Consider the following 15,594-nt stretch of genomic DNA (forward strand, 5'->3'; position numbering starts at 1 on the left):
GCATCGAAACTTGCTTATGTTGACAGACATATTACTGCAGATATTACCATTTCTGTAAAGTATCAGTGTTGCGTAACCTACTGAGCCTATGTAGGACACGTGTGTGTGTGTATATATTTTTTTTATATATATATATATATATATAAAAAATATACACACACATATACATAAAAAAGTTCCGTTTGGAAACACCAATTACGAAGACACCTGCCTGAGGAAGAAAACGTGCCTGTGAAGTTATTGAAGAAAAAACAAAAACAAACGAACAAATTCCCCCCCCCCCCGGCTCCCCCCCCCCCTATTCCTGATAAAGTACTGAAAGTTCATTTCGGGGCTTGACTCCTCCAAGTTCAGAGCGGTTTTGTAGTGAATTTAACGCGGAAGCTCCGCTAACAGTTTTTCCTCCGGGGGGGGGGGGGGGGGGAGGCCGCGATGGGGCCGCGGGGGCCCGGCCGGGCGAGGGGCGGCCGCGGTCCCCCCCTCACAAAATGGGGCCGGGGCCCGCGCGCCCCCTGTCCCGTCCCGGCCCGTCCCGGCCCAGCGCAGCGCAGCGCAGCGGGGCGCCGCGGCCTGCCCGCCCGCCCGCCGGGCCCCGCCGCGCGGGCCGCCCCGCGGGAGGCGGAGGGAAGCGCCGAGCGGCGCCTCAGCCTCCTCCCCCGCGGCGGGGCCGGGCCGCGCCGCCCCTGCCCGCCCCTCGCGCGGGTTGCCAGGCCGGGCGGCGGCGGCGGCGGCGGCGGCGGACGGGTCAGAGGGTAAAGGTTGCTCCCCCAGCATCCTCCGTGCTGGATACTCAGCCATCTTGGATCCGCGGGACAAGAAAATTCATGCGGTGAGTCCGGCCCGCTTCTGCCGGCCCCTCGCCCCCGCGCCGCGCCGCCGCCCGCCCCGCCGCGCCGCCGCCGCCGCCGCCCGCCCCGCCGCCGCCGCCCGCGCCGCCGCCCGCCCCGGGGCCGCCCCGCCGCCTTCCCGTTTGCTTTTGTCTCCGAGGGGGAGCGGGGGGGACGCGCGGCGCCCGCCGCCGCCGCGCCGTGCCGCAGCCCCCGCCGCCGCCGCCGCCCGGGCCCCGCGCACCGCCGGGCCGCGCCGCCCCCGCCGCCCGGCCCGGCACGGCTCCCGGCCGCCGGCCGAGCCCCTGGGCCCGGCCCGGGCCTAGCCGCGGCCGCCGGCGCCCGCCCCGGCGCTGCGGTGCCTCCGGCCGCGGCGCTGCGGCCGCCCACGGGCCGCGCTGCCGGGCGGCGCCGCTCGCCGGAGCGGCCTTGCGGCCTGCTCCGCCGGCGGCCGAGGAGGCGGCGGGCGAGGAGCGGGGCCGGCAGGGACCCTCCTTCCGCGTTTCCTTCCAGAAGGGTTGTTTTGTTGCTGTGTGCCGGCGCCCTCGGCCCTCCCCCCGCGGCGGCGGCGGCGGCGGCGGCTCCGCGCTTCCCTCGGAGGCGTCTGCGAAGCGCGGACTCGGGGCAGGCCGCTGCGCGGGGCCCTGCCGCGCTGCCCTCCGCGGAGCGGCGCGGGGGGAGAGGGGCGCCGGGCGCGGTGCTCCCACCGCCGGCGCGTGTGTGTGTGCGTGTGCGCCTCTGACTGAAGCTCCGATTTGCTTACAAATATCACGGGTTTGGAATTTATGTTTTTTTAATCGCGTTACAGGTAACTTTGTTTCCAGGGGGGTTTGTAGTATGACAAAATGACAACTTGCCTGTGTTGGTTGTGGCTCAGCAGCTTCTACTTTCTCCCAAGGCTGTTTTATTGCGGGGGGGGGGGGGGGGGGGAACGACGACTTGTTTCCAACTTTGTGCTATTTTATCTCGATGGAAAGATACAAACTCCTTTTAATTCCTCTCTCTGTGTGTGTGTGTATAAAATTTATACGTGTGTGTGTACAACTTGAGTGTGTGAAGAAAACAGTTGCATTGGCCTATGCTGCAGTAACATCTGGCGCTGATGGCTGGCTACTGGACTGAACTCCAGCTCTGGGGAGGCAGTTTAAGGTGATCAAACCTACTGTCACATCAGTTAGTAAAAACTCTTCATATTTCTGGAAACTTGGGTATGTTTCAAACTCCTAGAACATGTATAGACCTGCAAGAGCAAGATAATTATGTAGGTTTACATTGCAAAAATATCTTTGCTTGGACCTAGAGGAGTTGATGTGTATACGTTGGTGTTCTTAAAGTTCTCTTTTAACTGTGGGCTACGAGAGAACATAGCTTGCAAGATCCAGTTTCGTGATCTTAAAGACTGTGTATGTGTCCAGTGCTTTTTTTTTTTTAATTATTATTGCTACTATTGTTTATGTTGAGAATTCAACTGACATGATCTTAGGAAGGAATTTGAATACTTCATGAGCTGAGTGACTTGACTTGCAAGTGTATTTCCGTTTCACTTTCAGGAAGCTGATGATAAAGCTAAGAGAGTATTAGTAGATAAACCTTGTCTACACACCTCTTCTAGAAAGTTAATGTTGCTGTCAAAGTAGTTATTGTTATTGGAGCTAGTGTGTCAGTTGTAACAGCTAATGAAAGAGAAAGTCCTGGGTAAGAACTGGAAAAAAAAATCCTAGAACTTACGAAATTTGATTTGAATTCTCTTTAAACAAGTCTAATTTTAGGGATTTGGTACTCTGGAAGAAATAGGGCAGTGAACATGTCTAAGTTTATCACTAAAAGCTGGTTCCATAACTAGCTGTTTACACCCAAAAGTCTCAGTCTTTACCTCTGCCCCTTAAAGTTGTGTATCCCTGTAATTGAATGGTAGCTCTGATAAAGTGTTTGCATTTGCCATATTTCTAAATGAATTTCTGTCTAGACAGAAATTAGGTTTGAAAGTAGAAACTTCATTGCATTTTTAGCCTCTACTGTGTTTTTTATAAATTTATTAATTTTTTTTTGTATTGGAGCAAGGACCTGTCTTTTCTGAAGTTGAAAGATTATAACCTCATTATAGTTTAAAAACAACCTTGGATCATAGCTCTGTTTATTTAAAAATATCACACATATCCTTGTTATTGTTGACTCAAGAAGTGAATATAACCAAAAATACACTATAGTTTAGTTAAAATAGAGATTTCTTGCACATAATTTTGTGGCCTGTTCTAGAAACTTTAGAGAAACATTGAATAACTTGTTATGTTTTGTTATGAGGTCGTATAAAAAGTGCAATGCGGCTTCTGAGCGCAAAATTTCTAACTTTTTTTTAGGTTGTATCTGCTCATAAAGCTATAATATGCCTGAATGCAGTTTTTTAAAAGGCACTGCAAAGAACGTGTTCTTAAAAAAAAAAGTTGACAAAATACTTTTCATATTTGTTATGTGTATTTCTAAATGTTAGCTTAGAAAGGCTCCATGCCAGTTCATATAGAAGTACAGTACCATATTAAATCAAAAAACCTCTTTTTGTCATGAATTTAGATGGTTAATCTCTAAATGATACAGAATAGTCTTTTAATGTAGTATGTATGGAAATTACAGTACTTCTTGGCAAAAGCCAAGAAATTCAAATTGGGGGGTAACTTTGCCTCACTTAGACTTTTGAAGAATAAATAAATAAATAAGTAAACTTTTTTCTACACAACAGAGATCTGATAATATTTTTGCTTGACATTTTGTCTGATGTCTCAAACACACTGTACTCTCAGACAGTTTATACAAAACTACCTGTTTTGGTTGCTGTTTCCTGAGTAAGGTAATTTTTTTTTTTTGGACATACTTAACGCATGTATTCAGTGTGTTGTATTTAATCTTCTGACACAGGTTCTTGTAGATACTTATGAACAGCTGAAAGTTGGTAGGTATTCATTGTTTTATTTATTTATTCACTTTTTAATTTTTTTTTAAAGTGCCTGTTCACATGTGGACTGTCAATTTCTTGTGTGAGAATTTTCAGGATGGAGGCTGTATGTTGATGACTAAGTATATTTTTATTGAACTTTATTACAGCATTGAAGTAGTTGTATGAAATGAAATTATTGTACAGTAGGCTACTTAAAAGTCATTATGGAATTATTTTGTTTTTAGAGAAGATGTTTGTATAGCGAACATGGTTTGTGCTAATCGGTAAGAAATTCCTGCCTGGAGTTTAAAATCTTTAGGGGTTTATTTGGCAAAAGTAAAAAGATGCCATATAAACTTCAGATTTCTTTCAGTTTATGTTTTATTTGTCTGGTATTTATGGTACTCTGTCTAAAATTGGATAGTTTTACTGGTACTGTGATAGCACCTACCAGCTCATCTTCTGATCGGTTGTGTACTAGTTCCCAAAACAGGATGGAAATTATGCCTGTCCAACCAAAAATGTCACTAAGCTCCTCAGCCCCCGACATAGATTTGTCTTGAGGTAGCTTTGGTTATCAGCAATGTTACAGAAAAGTGGCCTTTTATTTATTTTTTTTTTTTTGTTTAGGGTGTTGTTGTTTTTCTCCTTGACTTGGCCTCCTCTCAGCCTGGCCACTCTTTCTACACTCCTAGTATGTTTAATTTCACAACACACTAAGATGCTTTCATTTCTAGCCTGATTCCTGTCAGATTATGCTAGTAGGTTAAAGCTTGATAATAATTGAGACTTTTCAGTCACTTCGTTTTTGTGTTAAGTTACAGTGCAAGAGTCATTGATCAGAAATAATTCATTAATAGGTAAAGCGTTGTTTTCTCTTGTTTTACTTTTGGAGGTGTTTTTAAGTTATCTTGTATTCTGTGTTGCTTGTGATTCTTTTTGGTCACAGGGAATAGTTTAGTAAACTTTTTGAAGCGTTTTCAAAGCTCTGTCTTCAAGTTTCTATGTATTCAAAATCCACAACGGACGAATGTGTTATGGTTGAGGTCAAGCTATTTGTGAAAAAGGTATGGTTTATTTGAAAGGAAAACCAGTGTAAAACACTGCTGTATTTGTGATAGGTAAATGGAAAATCTTACTTGTATTAACTCTTACTGAGCAGGCAGTAGTTCAGTGGATTGAACATGAGCATGAGAGTCAGAGAATGTTTTCTGTCTTTCTGAGATTTCTACTGAAGTGATGTGTTGTTCTGGGTAAGTTGTTTAACCAATTTATAGCCCAGTTCTAATCTGTAATTTCAGGATAATACTTTCCAGTGCTTTACTTGCGTGGTCCAAGTGTTCTGCAGAACTAGGTACTGGTAGTTGTTTAGCATGTATGATTGGAGAAAGCAGTGCTTAAAAAGCCAAAATAGTACCTAATTCAGCAGGTGGCAGTTGTGGTGTTTACCCTTACATGTTTCTGTACCTCTGTAACGTTTTCATTACAATATGAATATATGTGTATTTGAAAACAATAGCAAAGGGTTTCCAGGCACCAAGAAGAAGCAGTATGACTAATTACATTAAAACAGCCAAAACTATTTCAAATTATGAATAGTTAATGTTTAGATTTGTAGGCAACTTCTCTGCAAGCAACTTTTCTAAGACTCAGTAATACTGATATAAGATACTGTAATATCATCCATCATCTTTTCTGTCTGAGGGTTGTATGAAGATGCCCATCCTGGTACAAGATAAATAATCGTTGCTTGTATCAGTGGGCTGTATACTTGTCATACAGTCTATATGAACAAGTCTTTTCTTCAGGCTTCAGTGGAACAATATTTTTCTCCTTACATCTTAATCAAACCTTGCATTGTTTGACATAGAGTGATTATTCTTCCTATCTGTTTTTAATATATTTTAAATGTTCTGATTGTGAAAACTCATCTTGTAGAAGAATTGTTGACAGAAAATTTTAACAATGGAAAAAAGGTGTGCCAACCTTGCTTCTGTTGTCCCGTTGCCTTATTATATACCTTAGTGTGGTATATGCTTGTTGTGTTTTCCCGTTCTGTAATAATGCAGTTTGTGAAAATCACTTGTTATATTTTTTTAAAAAAAGTAAAGCAGGAAAGTAGTTGTGAAGTAAGTTATTTTACATGATGATTAAGCAGCCTAAAAGAGTGTTTAGGAGAAGCTCTCCTCCAATGAGAGAAGAGCTTTGTGGTATGGAGAAAGCAGAGATTTGGATATATACAATCTCCTGAGATATATAATCTTCAAGTTCTACACAGCATCAACGTTTGGGAGACTAAAGAGATGATCAGCAAATTAGAACTTTAACAGTATCGTATAATATAGTGTCTACCTGTAAAACAAGCTTGGGTGTTTGCAGTAAAAACTCATTATTATGAGTTGTCTGATCAATTTGTTGCAATGCCATTACTGTTTGTGATACTTTTTTTACTTTTTTTATTTTTACTGTACTGCTTTTTTTATTTTTACTGTATTTTTTACTTTTTCAACATGCCAAAAGCATCATCATAAAGTAGAAGGGTACCTTAAATTAAAATTATAATTTGTTGATTTATGTACTGTGGATGCACATTTTTAGTAAATTTAATCTTCAAAATCAAATTGATTAAGATTAGCATTATACACCAGAGTAAGTCAGCATCTCTTTTTATTTAATAGTGAAAATTGTAGTAAATTCAGTTCCTGTCTTATCATGATGCAAGAGTTAGTTTTTCTTAGGAAACTTTTGCCACTTTCAGAATGGTACGTTTTGCACAATAAATGCATGTTTTTATTTTTTATTTTTTTCTCCTAGTCTGTGAAAGTTTAGTTATATGAACATATATATGGTGGACCATCTTGGATAAACTAGCAAGTATGCAGAATAACTTGGCAGGATAAAACATAGTTTTTGAAAGATTAATGCCTGAAATGAGGAGAGTTCAGAAGAGTAGGTATTGTGACTACCCATAGTATGTGTTTGATGGCAAGTAGGATTTTTATAACAATTTAATTAGGAATTTAAAACTATTAATATTAGCTGTGATCATAATCTGTGTTTCATTTTTATCTCCCCCAAAAGATGTAACTTCAGTTTAAATGACCTGTTTTTTTAAAGCATCTGGCAGTCCTTTTATGGTCCAAACTGTACATTAAAATTTGGACCCTCCTTTCTTAAGCACACTACTAAATCCATTTTTATAGTAGAGCTGAACAGCTCTTGAAAACTGGGATGCCCAAATGTAAGCCCAGTTGGGAAACATGACTGACTCACTGAGAGCAGTCCTCTTGCACTGTGCCTCTATAACAGCGTGTGTATATCCCAGGGCACAGTGCTGCTGGACTCTCCTGTGCCAGCTCACACCTGCACCTGTAGATTCTTGTTTTTAAAACAAAAGTGTTTTGTGAGGTATGTTTTAGACCTCAGTAGACTAAGCATAGTCCACAGGTCACACTGATACTGTACTTAGCAGAGAGCCTGCAGAGGAATAGCATAAGCTGCAAATAAACAAACACAGTGGTAGTAGTCTGTTGATAGTAGAAAGCTCTTAAAGGGTTGTTTCAGATCTGTAAGAAGCAGGGGAAGCAATGCTGATAAATTCAGGTGAGATTGTTCTGAAAAGCGATGTGATGCATGATCTTGAAGTTAGCTGTAATTTTTTTTTAAGTAGGTTAAAAATAAGAGAAATGGTGAAAATCAGGGATGGTGAAGGAAAAACAGAGTATATGCTCTAAAATTGCGTATTTGGTTCATTATGCAGTGTCTAGTACTGTGTGAAAAAGCAAACACTCAGGAAGTTTTGATTCATTTTTTCTCAGGAAATGAGATTTCTGATTTTTTTTTGGTTTCTGCCCTCGCCTCCATGTTTGTTTGTTTGCTTGCTTTTAACTTGCTTGAACACTTAAATCTGAAAGAGGAATTAAAACTCAAATTGTAATCCTTCAAGCATCATAAAATTGTGACTAGGTAGAGGAGATGAATCCAAATTAGTGTGCCCCCTTGGAAAAAAGGTAGTCAAAACTGATCTAGTACATATTGCGTAGGATGGCAGCTGGTCAGGCAGCCCATCAGCACATGCAGACTTCCAGGCTGTCTGCGCTACTACTGTCGTTTACCTGGGGCAGGGAAAAGAGACAGTGCATGTCCTGAAGAGACGTGGAAAAGAGGGAAGTTGAGGGTTATCATGGTGTTGGGGGGCTATTAAGCAACAGAAGAGTAGATCTGTGGAAAACCAGTTCTTATTAATTTTGCTACTCATGGAAAGTGATGTGTAAGTGTGTTGTTATTAGTGATGTTGTTTGATGAACCCCAGTCAACATTCTTTTCTTGAAAGGCTCAGTGTTTTTTTTTTGTTTGTTTTTTGGGGTTTTTTTTAGGATGGGCAGGAGAGAATCCTAATCTTAATCTAATCTAATATTTTCCTTCAATTGAGCAGTTGTTCTGTGTGCACATTGATGTAACTGTCCATAGCTCTGCAACAGATTCCAGTGCAGTACTTAATTTTGTAATGTGCTTCTAAAAATAGGTATATAGTCTTATGTAACACTTCTTGTATTGTTAGCACCTAGAGGCTTCATCCCCACTGTTATGAAGCAGCATACAAATGCATCCTACCTAATTTTTGATTGTAGGTATTTTCATCTATGAAATGTTTTCTGTGTCAGTATGGACAAATAGTTAACTTGTGTTTTAGGAATTTGACATATCTTATTTATACAGTTGGGTAAGTCACTTCTGTCATCCACAAAACATTTACTGTAGTATTTTGGCATATCTAAGGGAACCAACAATTTAAAAATATTATACAGCAATTAGACATTTGTTTCCATAATTTGAAGCGCAAAGGATTCGTCCTTACAGGTATGTGTGCTTCATATGCAATGCTTTCTCATAGACTTCTCACGTAATCTGGCTCTTTACTGCAATGATTATAATTCTGCAAGTCTGTATAGATGTGAAAAGGAGATATTAATCATATTAATGCAGCTTTGATGGCAAACTTGAGAAATGCTCAAAAATCAACCTACTTTTTTTTCAGTGTTTTAAATGACACTTGTGGTCAAATTACACTATGCTCTTAGCTGTTTTATGCCTGTTGCTGTAGTCTTACCAATGCTTTGCTCTCTTTAGTGTTCTCATGTGTTTTGCACTGTTTTCTTATTTTGAAATAATGAATTGAATTCAGCCTGTAAATGACTTACTGTTAAATTAAATGATAGAATGCATTTTGTCTCTCTGATCATGTGACACCTGTATGGAACAAACTTAAAATATGTAATTAAGGGATAGAAATTGCGTGTATCATGAATTTTAGCTTTAATAGTGTAATGACTTTCTCATTTTTCATTTCTTCTTGAAAAAGGTGTTTGTTTATGCAAAGAGAGCCATTCAGAGTTACAGGGTCAAAAGTCGTGAGCCTAAAAATTAGAGGTCGTAACAGAGAAGGATGCATCTATTGCTTCTTCCTATTACTGTTCTTATAAAACTTAAGTTCCTATAGTGTTGTTTACTAACATCTTAAGTGCTTCATCCTTAAGTATTCAATTTTTTTGGTTTGGTTTTAAAGCCCTTCTTTTTCCATGAGGGATCTTGTAGCTCAATAAAGAGCAAATTCAGGGGATTTTGAAGTCTGAAGAAATACACACTTATAAAAATAAACATATGTGCAGTCTCTTCAGTAGCAACCACTTTCGGTAGTAAATGAGATGTTGTAGATGCTTGTAATGATTGCTTTGTCTGAGCAATTTAAATGGTTCGGTTTCTTTGCAGCCTCTAACTTGGTTATCCAGAATTATGGGGCCAGGGAGATGCTGTCAGCCCTTAGCTTAACTTGTGAACTACAGATGTCATCACAAAAAACTGTTAAACTTGCAAAGCTTAGTATTTGTTATGATTCTGTGAACACCAGTGGCCCACACTTCAGTTTGAGGATTGCTCTTGGCAAAGTATGGGTGAACATTTTCCTTCCTGAGGCCAAAAAGCATTTGCTAATATTATGGGAGGAAAGCTTATATTTAGGCCGTTTCTACATGGATAGCTTCTGTTTCTAGATTGGACCAGGATTGCTCAGTGAGAGCATGGACAGAGACAGTATGTGACAGCCTGCTTTAAGGAACATCATCTTGTTCTTTCTCCCTTTGGCAGGGGACCTTAAGAAACCCTCTTGGTCTAGGTCATAGGCTGGGGGGAAAACCACAAAAGACTGCACCTCCCTTTCTAGCGGCCGCAGGTACCATCCCCTTATCCTAGTGAAAGGGTGATGGTCTTTTTCTCCTGTTCCCGGGAAGCAACCTGTACACCTGCGAGGGGAAGGAGCAAGTCCTCCAACACTCCATTACATTTAGCTTTGCCTAGCAGGGGGTTGAGGCTTTGCCAGTGCTGTGTCTCGGTTCGGGGCTCTCTGAAGAACCCTGGGATGTAGCTGGCTGTGGAGGACAGGAAGGACTCGCTGTGGTCTGCTTGGCACTTAGGGACTTCCCAGGGCTGTGTTCCGCTCTGCACAGAAACGCGGAGGACTGCGTGGGACAGTCCAGTGCTGCCAGTGCTGCAGGGAGAGGCAAGTGGCAGGAGGGCAAGGGCTGGGGTTGGGGAGATGTTTGGGAGAGGAAGAGCTTGTGCAGGCCAAGCAAAGTTAGTTCTGTGCCCAGTGTGTCAGCCCTGACCTAGGCTCTGAGTTCATACTGCTTTTGTTTAGCAGAAATAAAATGTTTTTATAGTAAATACGTTCTTCTGTTTTGTTTGGTGGTGTTTCCTCTTTTTATAGAGTAGTAAACCAGGGAGGTGAACACAAGAACAACAACTCACATGCATATTTCAGCCTTTATGTGCCTTGTCCTCTTCTAAGAGTGTATCCCAAAGTTTCCTCACCACAGCTATCCATGGTGCACTTGTGCCCTGGTCGAAGAAGAGTGTTAGTGTAAAGGAGGCCTTGGGGGTGGTTGGTGTTTCATTGCTAGGTCTTGACCGTACTTGAGCAGGGCTGCCTAAGGAATCTGTTGGCATCATTAGGTTCAGGGGAGGGAAGTCTTGTGAAATGAATTTCCTATTTATTTTTGTACAAATAGGCAGTACATACTTCTTTAAAAACTTAATTGTCCTGTTAATTTTGTGAACTTAAGGTGGTTATCTTGCACTTCCCATGTAACTCTTATTTATCAAAAGTCTTAGATTTTAAGAGAGATGGTGTACCTTTCCCCCCATCAAGTAAAACTGTGAAATTTAATGTCAGATTTCTTAGGTTTCTGTCTTTTTGAATTGCAGTTTATAAAATTGATGGGTAGTTTTTTCATTGAATAATGCATGGTCAGAATGAGCTCACATCCCTCTAGTATTGCCCTTGCTATGGTACTGTACAAAACTGTGTGGGTATGTTTTGATCCTTATGGATATGAATATTTTAGTTGTGAACATGTTTGCTATGAAAACTCTTAGTCACTAATAATTGTAGTGACACTTAATCTGTTACTGTTTTTACTGGAAAAGAAACAGTGTATAAAAATGTAAAAGAGTGACAGATTCCACTTAGAAGGTAAGCTTCTTTCATTTATATGCATTAAGAGAGTTTAAAGTAATCCACTTGCCAGTGTTAAATGCTAATGATAAAACAGAAAAAGATGTGAATGGTGGTCTTGCCTACTAGGTTGCCCTCTTGCTATATAGTGCAAACCTAAGAAAATGTATCTAGTTTTGACTTGTTTAACAAAACAAAGTTCCCTTTAGTGTTGTTTCTTGCTTCTGAATATAGCTACTACTCTTCTCCCTTGACTTTTTTTTTCCCCCTTGATTTGGGTTGTGGAATTTTCAGGGAGTTTGTTTTTTGAAGAGACATTTGGTTTTATTGTGTCTTAAGTGACAGCCCACCTGTGTGGAGTGCTTGTGCTATCTTGGGACAAGATCAAAAGCTAGTGTTAAAGTGGGTTCCAAAGCAAGTTCTTGTTGTACGCTAGAAACCTCATCAATTCCTCAGAGCTTTGTGTCGTGTTAACAGGCTGACTTCTGTAGCCACAGTAAAGTTTACAAAATAAAATTTGCACCAGATCAGAATCACAGGTAGCTAAATTACTAATTTGAATATGTCCCTTGAGTAAAATAGGACTTATAATGATACCTTGAGCTTATACGTATGGATGAGGTGCTAATTTCAGTTTTTGCCTGGTGTCAAATGTGTGCGGTGGTAGTGGAAAAATCTGTGCAACACTATTGAGGTGGTCATATTTTGTATTAATTTTGTAATATTTCCATTACATTTTTTGAATATCAAATATGATTTGAAATGGTAGCCATTAAAAGTTTATCACTGAGTGCAACAAATTTTGCATTGTGTTAGTGTGTAAACCTGCAGAAGAGAGCTGTGTTTCATCAAGTGTGATGAAGGGACTGCAAGTGTTAGTATATGCGTGTGATGCTGGGAACTTAATTTTGATCTAAAGACAGGGTTTTAGATAAATGCAGAACATTTTAAGTAGCCTTTTTTGTTTCCCAGTTCCGAGAATACTTCCTTATCCTACCTTCAGTATTCTTAATGGTTTTCTACTGTATGTTTCTCATTCTTTTTCGTCTCTGGTTTTCAATCTGTCTCTTCATTTCCATTGTCCTTAACCAGAAATGAGCAATTTAAAATTGAAAAGCAGTTTTGGATTAGCTCTTTTTTTTTTTTTTTTTTTTTTTTTTTTTTCTTCCTGATGCTTAGTCTTTGTATTGCCATGCCATAAGCTTGTCTCATTTCATTTTCAGGTCATAAACTGAGAGGGATGTAGGGCAGTTTTTATAGAGCATTTAAACTTTTTTTTTTTTTTTTTTTTTACATTAAAAACAAACAAAACTTCTGCCTACTCAGTATGTAAAATCCTGCTTAAATGAATGTTAAAATTGCAGACTTGAAGGTCTCTGAACTCAAGAAATACTGGAATTAATTTTTTTTTTCTTCTTAAATTGGGTTCTTATTGCATATCGTTATTATATAGGGTTTGGGGTTTTTTGGATGAAATCCTCTTTTCTCAAAGCCTCATTTGGTGAACAGAGCGCATGGTATTAACTAACTGGCCAGATACTAAGGCTTTTCTTTGTTAATGTCATTGTTCAGTTCATGCTGTCGGAAGTTGTAAGTGAATACTGGATTAATGTTTTCTTCTGTTTCTTCAGTACAGTTTTGTAAAAATGCTTTATAATACATTTTTTAAAAGGTATGTTTTTACATTTCCTCACTCAGGTGACAGTCTTGTGTTACAAATAGAGAAACTGATATATCAGCTGACCATGGGTGGTACTTAATACTTTTGTAGCAGAAGTAACCATTCACAATTTCATGTTGTAGAAACATTAACCTTTGTTTAAAGACAAACTCATGAAATTTTTCAGGCTGAAGGCACTCATGAAAATCTTTTTGTTCGATATCCCCAGAGTTATTTTAAAACAAACCGAAAAAAACCTAAACAAACTTAAGAGGCAGGGATAAAATCAGATTACCTAAGTGGCATTTAAACATCTTAACCAAACACATTTTCTTTCTATAATCCTCTTCCTCATGAATTGCATGCATTTCCATATCAGTAGCAGTAGGATCCTCAGTGGGATCCTATGGCTAAGCCACTTCGGTACTTTAATGTGCATCTTCTCAGCACTCAATTTAAATATTACACTGAGTGAGGCAAATACCCTTTGAGAGGGAAAGCATACCCCAATTGGTAACTACATCAACACGTTATGTATGCATGTTGCATTGGCAGTCCTTTTCCATGGTTTTGAAGTTTGCCAATTTTTGAAGCTTGAGTCCTGCAACAATAACTTCAACATTTGCGTTTTAACCTTTTTTTTTTTTTTTTTAAAAAAAAAAAAAGTGTTGCTCACCTGAGCAACAAATCCTAAATCTACTGTATCCCCATATGGGTTAGGTTTGGCCTTTTAAGAGTCCCAATAAGGATGTCAGAGCTGCTGGACTAGCTTTTGCCCTAGAAAATTGTTCTGTGAGCCATGCTCAAAAAGAAGATAAAAGGTGTGTGCATTGACAGTGGTTCCTAGTCAGTTGGTTGTACAGCAAAGGAATGCGAGAATCCGTCCACAGCTAGTGGGTGCCACTCCAGCTTCTGAAGTTACACATGCTGTAGTAGCTAGATTGTGTGGACCCTGTTTCTGCCCCACTCTCCTTCGCTCTGCTCCCTCCTCAAAATGAACAGACTAACAAAAGAAAATGAAACGAAACCGTTTTCCCCACAGCACCTTACGCACCTGCGTGGTTTGAATTCTTCTTTGCAGTTTTTTTCTGTTCCTGTTCTGAACCCTCGATTCTTCTCTGGCTCGTGTCCTAGCCATCGCCTGATGGCACCCAACTGATGTTTAAAAAAAATTAGTCTTCCTCAGTCCTAGGATGAAGCTAGTATTCTGAGGCCAGGCTTAAATCTGTGCTATTGCCTAAAGCTCTAATGTAAGGAGATGAAATGTGCCTTGTAGATCAGAGAGGAAAATTTGTGAAATTCTGCGCAGTTCTGTGTAGTTGTACAAGCTGGTGGTACTGCAGAGCCTTACAGCTTTTGCAGACCTGCATGTGGTGATGCATAGTGCACCTCTAAGGGCAGAAAACGAGCTGCTTATCACTATTGCACAGTGTTCAAGCGCTAGAGCTTCCCAACAGATAAGATTTTAGAATATTTTCAGCTGAGGGGGGAATATTTCCCTGTTAAAAACATTCAGAAGTGATTGAACTGTCTTAGCTGGCTTTAAAACTGAACAAATCCCATCAGTTCAACCTGAAAGGTAGTTAAAGGGAGTTTTTGCACATAAAAGGCTTGTGCTTTCAATAGTTTTCCAAAGTGAGTTAGTATGGGGTCTTCCAATCAATAATTAAGGGCACCCAGTACAGTATTACTGGCTTCAACAGTATAAATTGCTCTTAAAAGTAAAAACAAATCGGTGTGTTTTCATAGCTCTTCTTCCAAAGCAATTTTGGCAAGCAATTTGAAGGCAACCTTAAATGATGTGCAATTCATATGCACACAAGTTATTATGCAGTTGGCTGAATATGAAACTTAAAAATCTGCAATTTCTAGAAAATAGCCCATGAATATTGGATAAACTTCACATTACAGGATTATTTTCAGAATTCTTAACTTCAGAACTTGATATAATTTTCAAAAGTGAGTTTTACCCGTGATGTCTTTTAAAAATGGCACTAGAGTTGAACACACAGAATAAAAACTATTTCTGTTTTCTCTATATTTTTCGATTTTGAAAGAAAGCTTCACTTGAGGAGAGAATTTGTGTTTTAGGGTAGATTTTGGCCTGTAAAACTGTTGCAGCTATCTCCCTTTCAGATCCAATTTAATGTAGATAATCTCACAACTTAATAATTATGGAGTGGCTACCATTGCTACTCTTAAAACAAAACACTGTCTTGTTCTTTATAGGTGCTTTTTTTGTTAGTCTTGTAAACGAAGATACCTTAGTTGTAAGTGCATAGGAGAGTTGCATAACAGGAAAAAGGAGGTGATGCAATCAAAAGGGAAAATGTGTATTAGAATAGGAATGAATGTTCTCAGGTGAAATGAAAGTTTTAGCTTTACTTGATGTTTTCCACCTACATTAAAACTGTCATGAAAATAATAAAGATCTATTCAAATAATGTGACTCTTTCTCCTTCTCTTTCGGTTTTACAAGTGAGGCAGTTAATACCCAGACATGGCCATAAATCTTCTGGTGTCGATTTAAAGACCAGACTTATCCCACATTATCTTCCTCCACTTAATTTCAGTATTTGCAGTGGAATTTTTCTAACTGTGGCTGCCTGAAAGGTAGTAGTCTAGGCCTCTAAAAATCCAATGAAACAAATGGAATAACTTTATATAT

The 15,594-nt window shown here is 40.0% G+C and overlaps 1 protein-coding gene across 2 annotated transcripts in view; it reads left to right on the plus strand.

The window, feature by feature from the left end:
- Positions 1 to 732: 732 nt before the first annotated feature.
- Positions 733 to 15,594, plus strand: part of CNOT2 (CCR4-NOT transcription complex subunit 2) — a 94,757-nt gene continuing 79,895 nt past the window's right edge. The window contains exon 1 of one of the 2 annotated variants that reach the window (XM_062584527.1): positions 733 to 829. The gene's annotated coding sequence lies outside the window, so the exon portion shown is untranslated. The remainder of the gene's footprint in view (positions 830 to 15,594) is intronic. The other variant, XM_062584506.1, reaches the window with a different exon arrangement.

The sequence above is a fragment of the Rhea pennata genome, chromosome 1, assembly GCF_028389875.1.
Source record: "Rhea pennata isolate bPtePen1 chromosome 1, bPtePen1.pri, whole genome shotgun sequence".
Classification (NCBI taxonomy): Eukaryota; Metazoa; Chordata; class Aves; order Rheiformes; family Rheidae; genus Rhea; species Rhea pennata.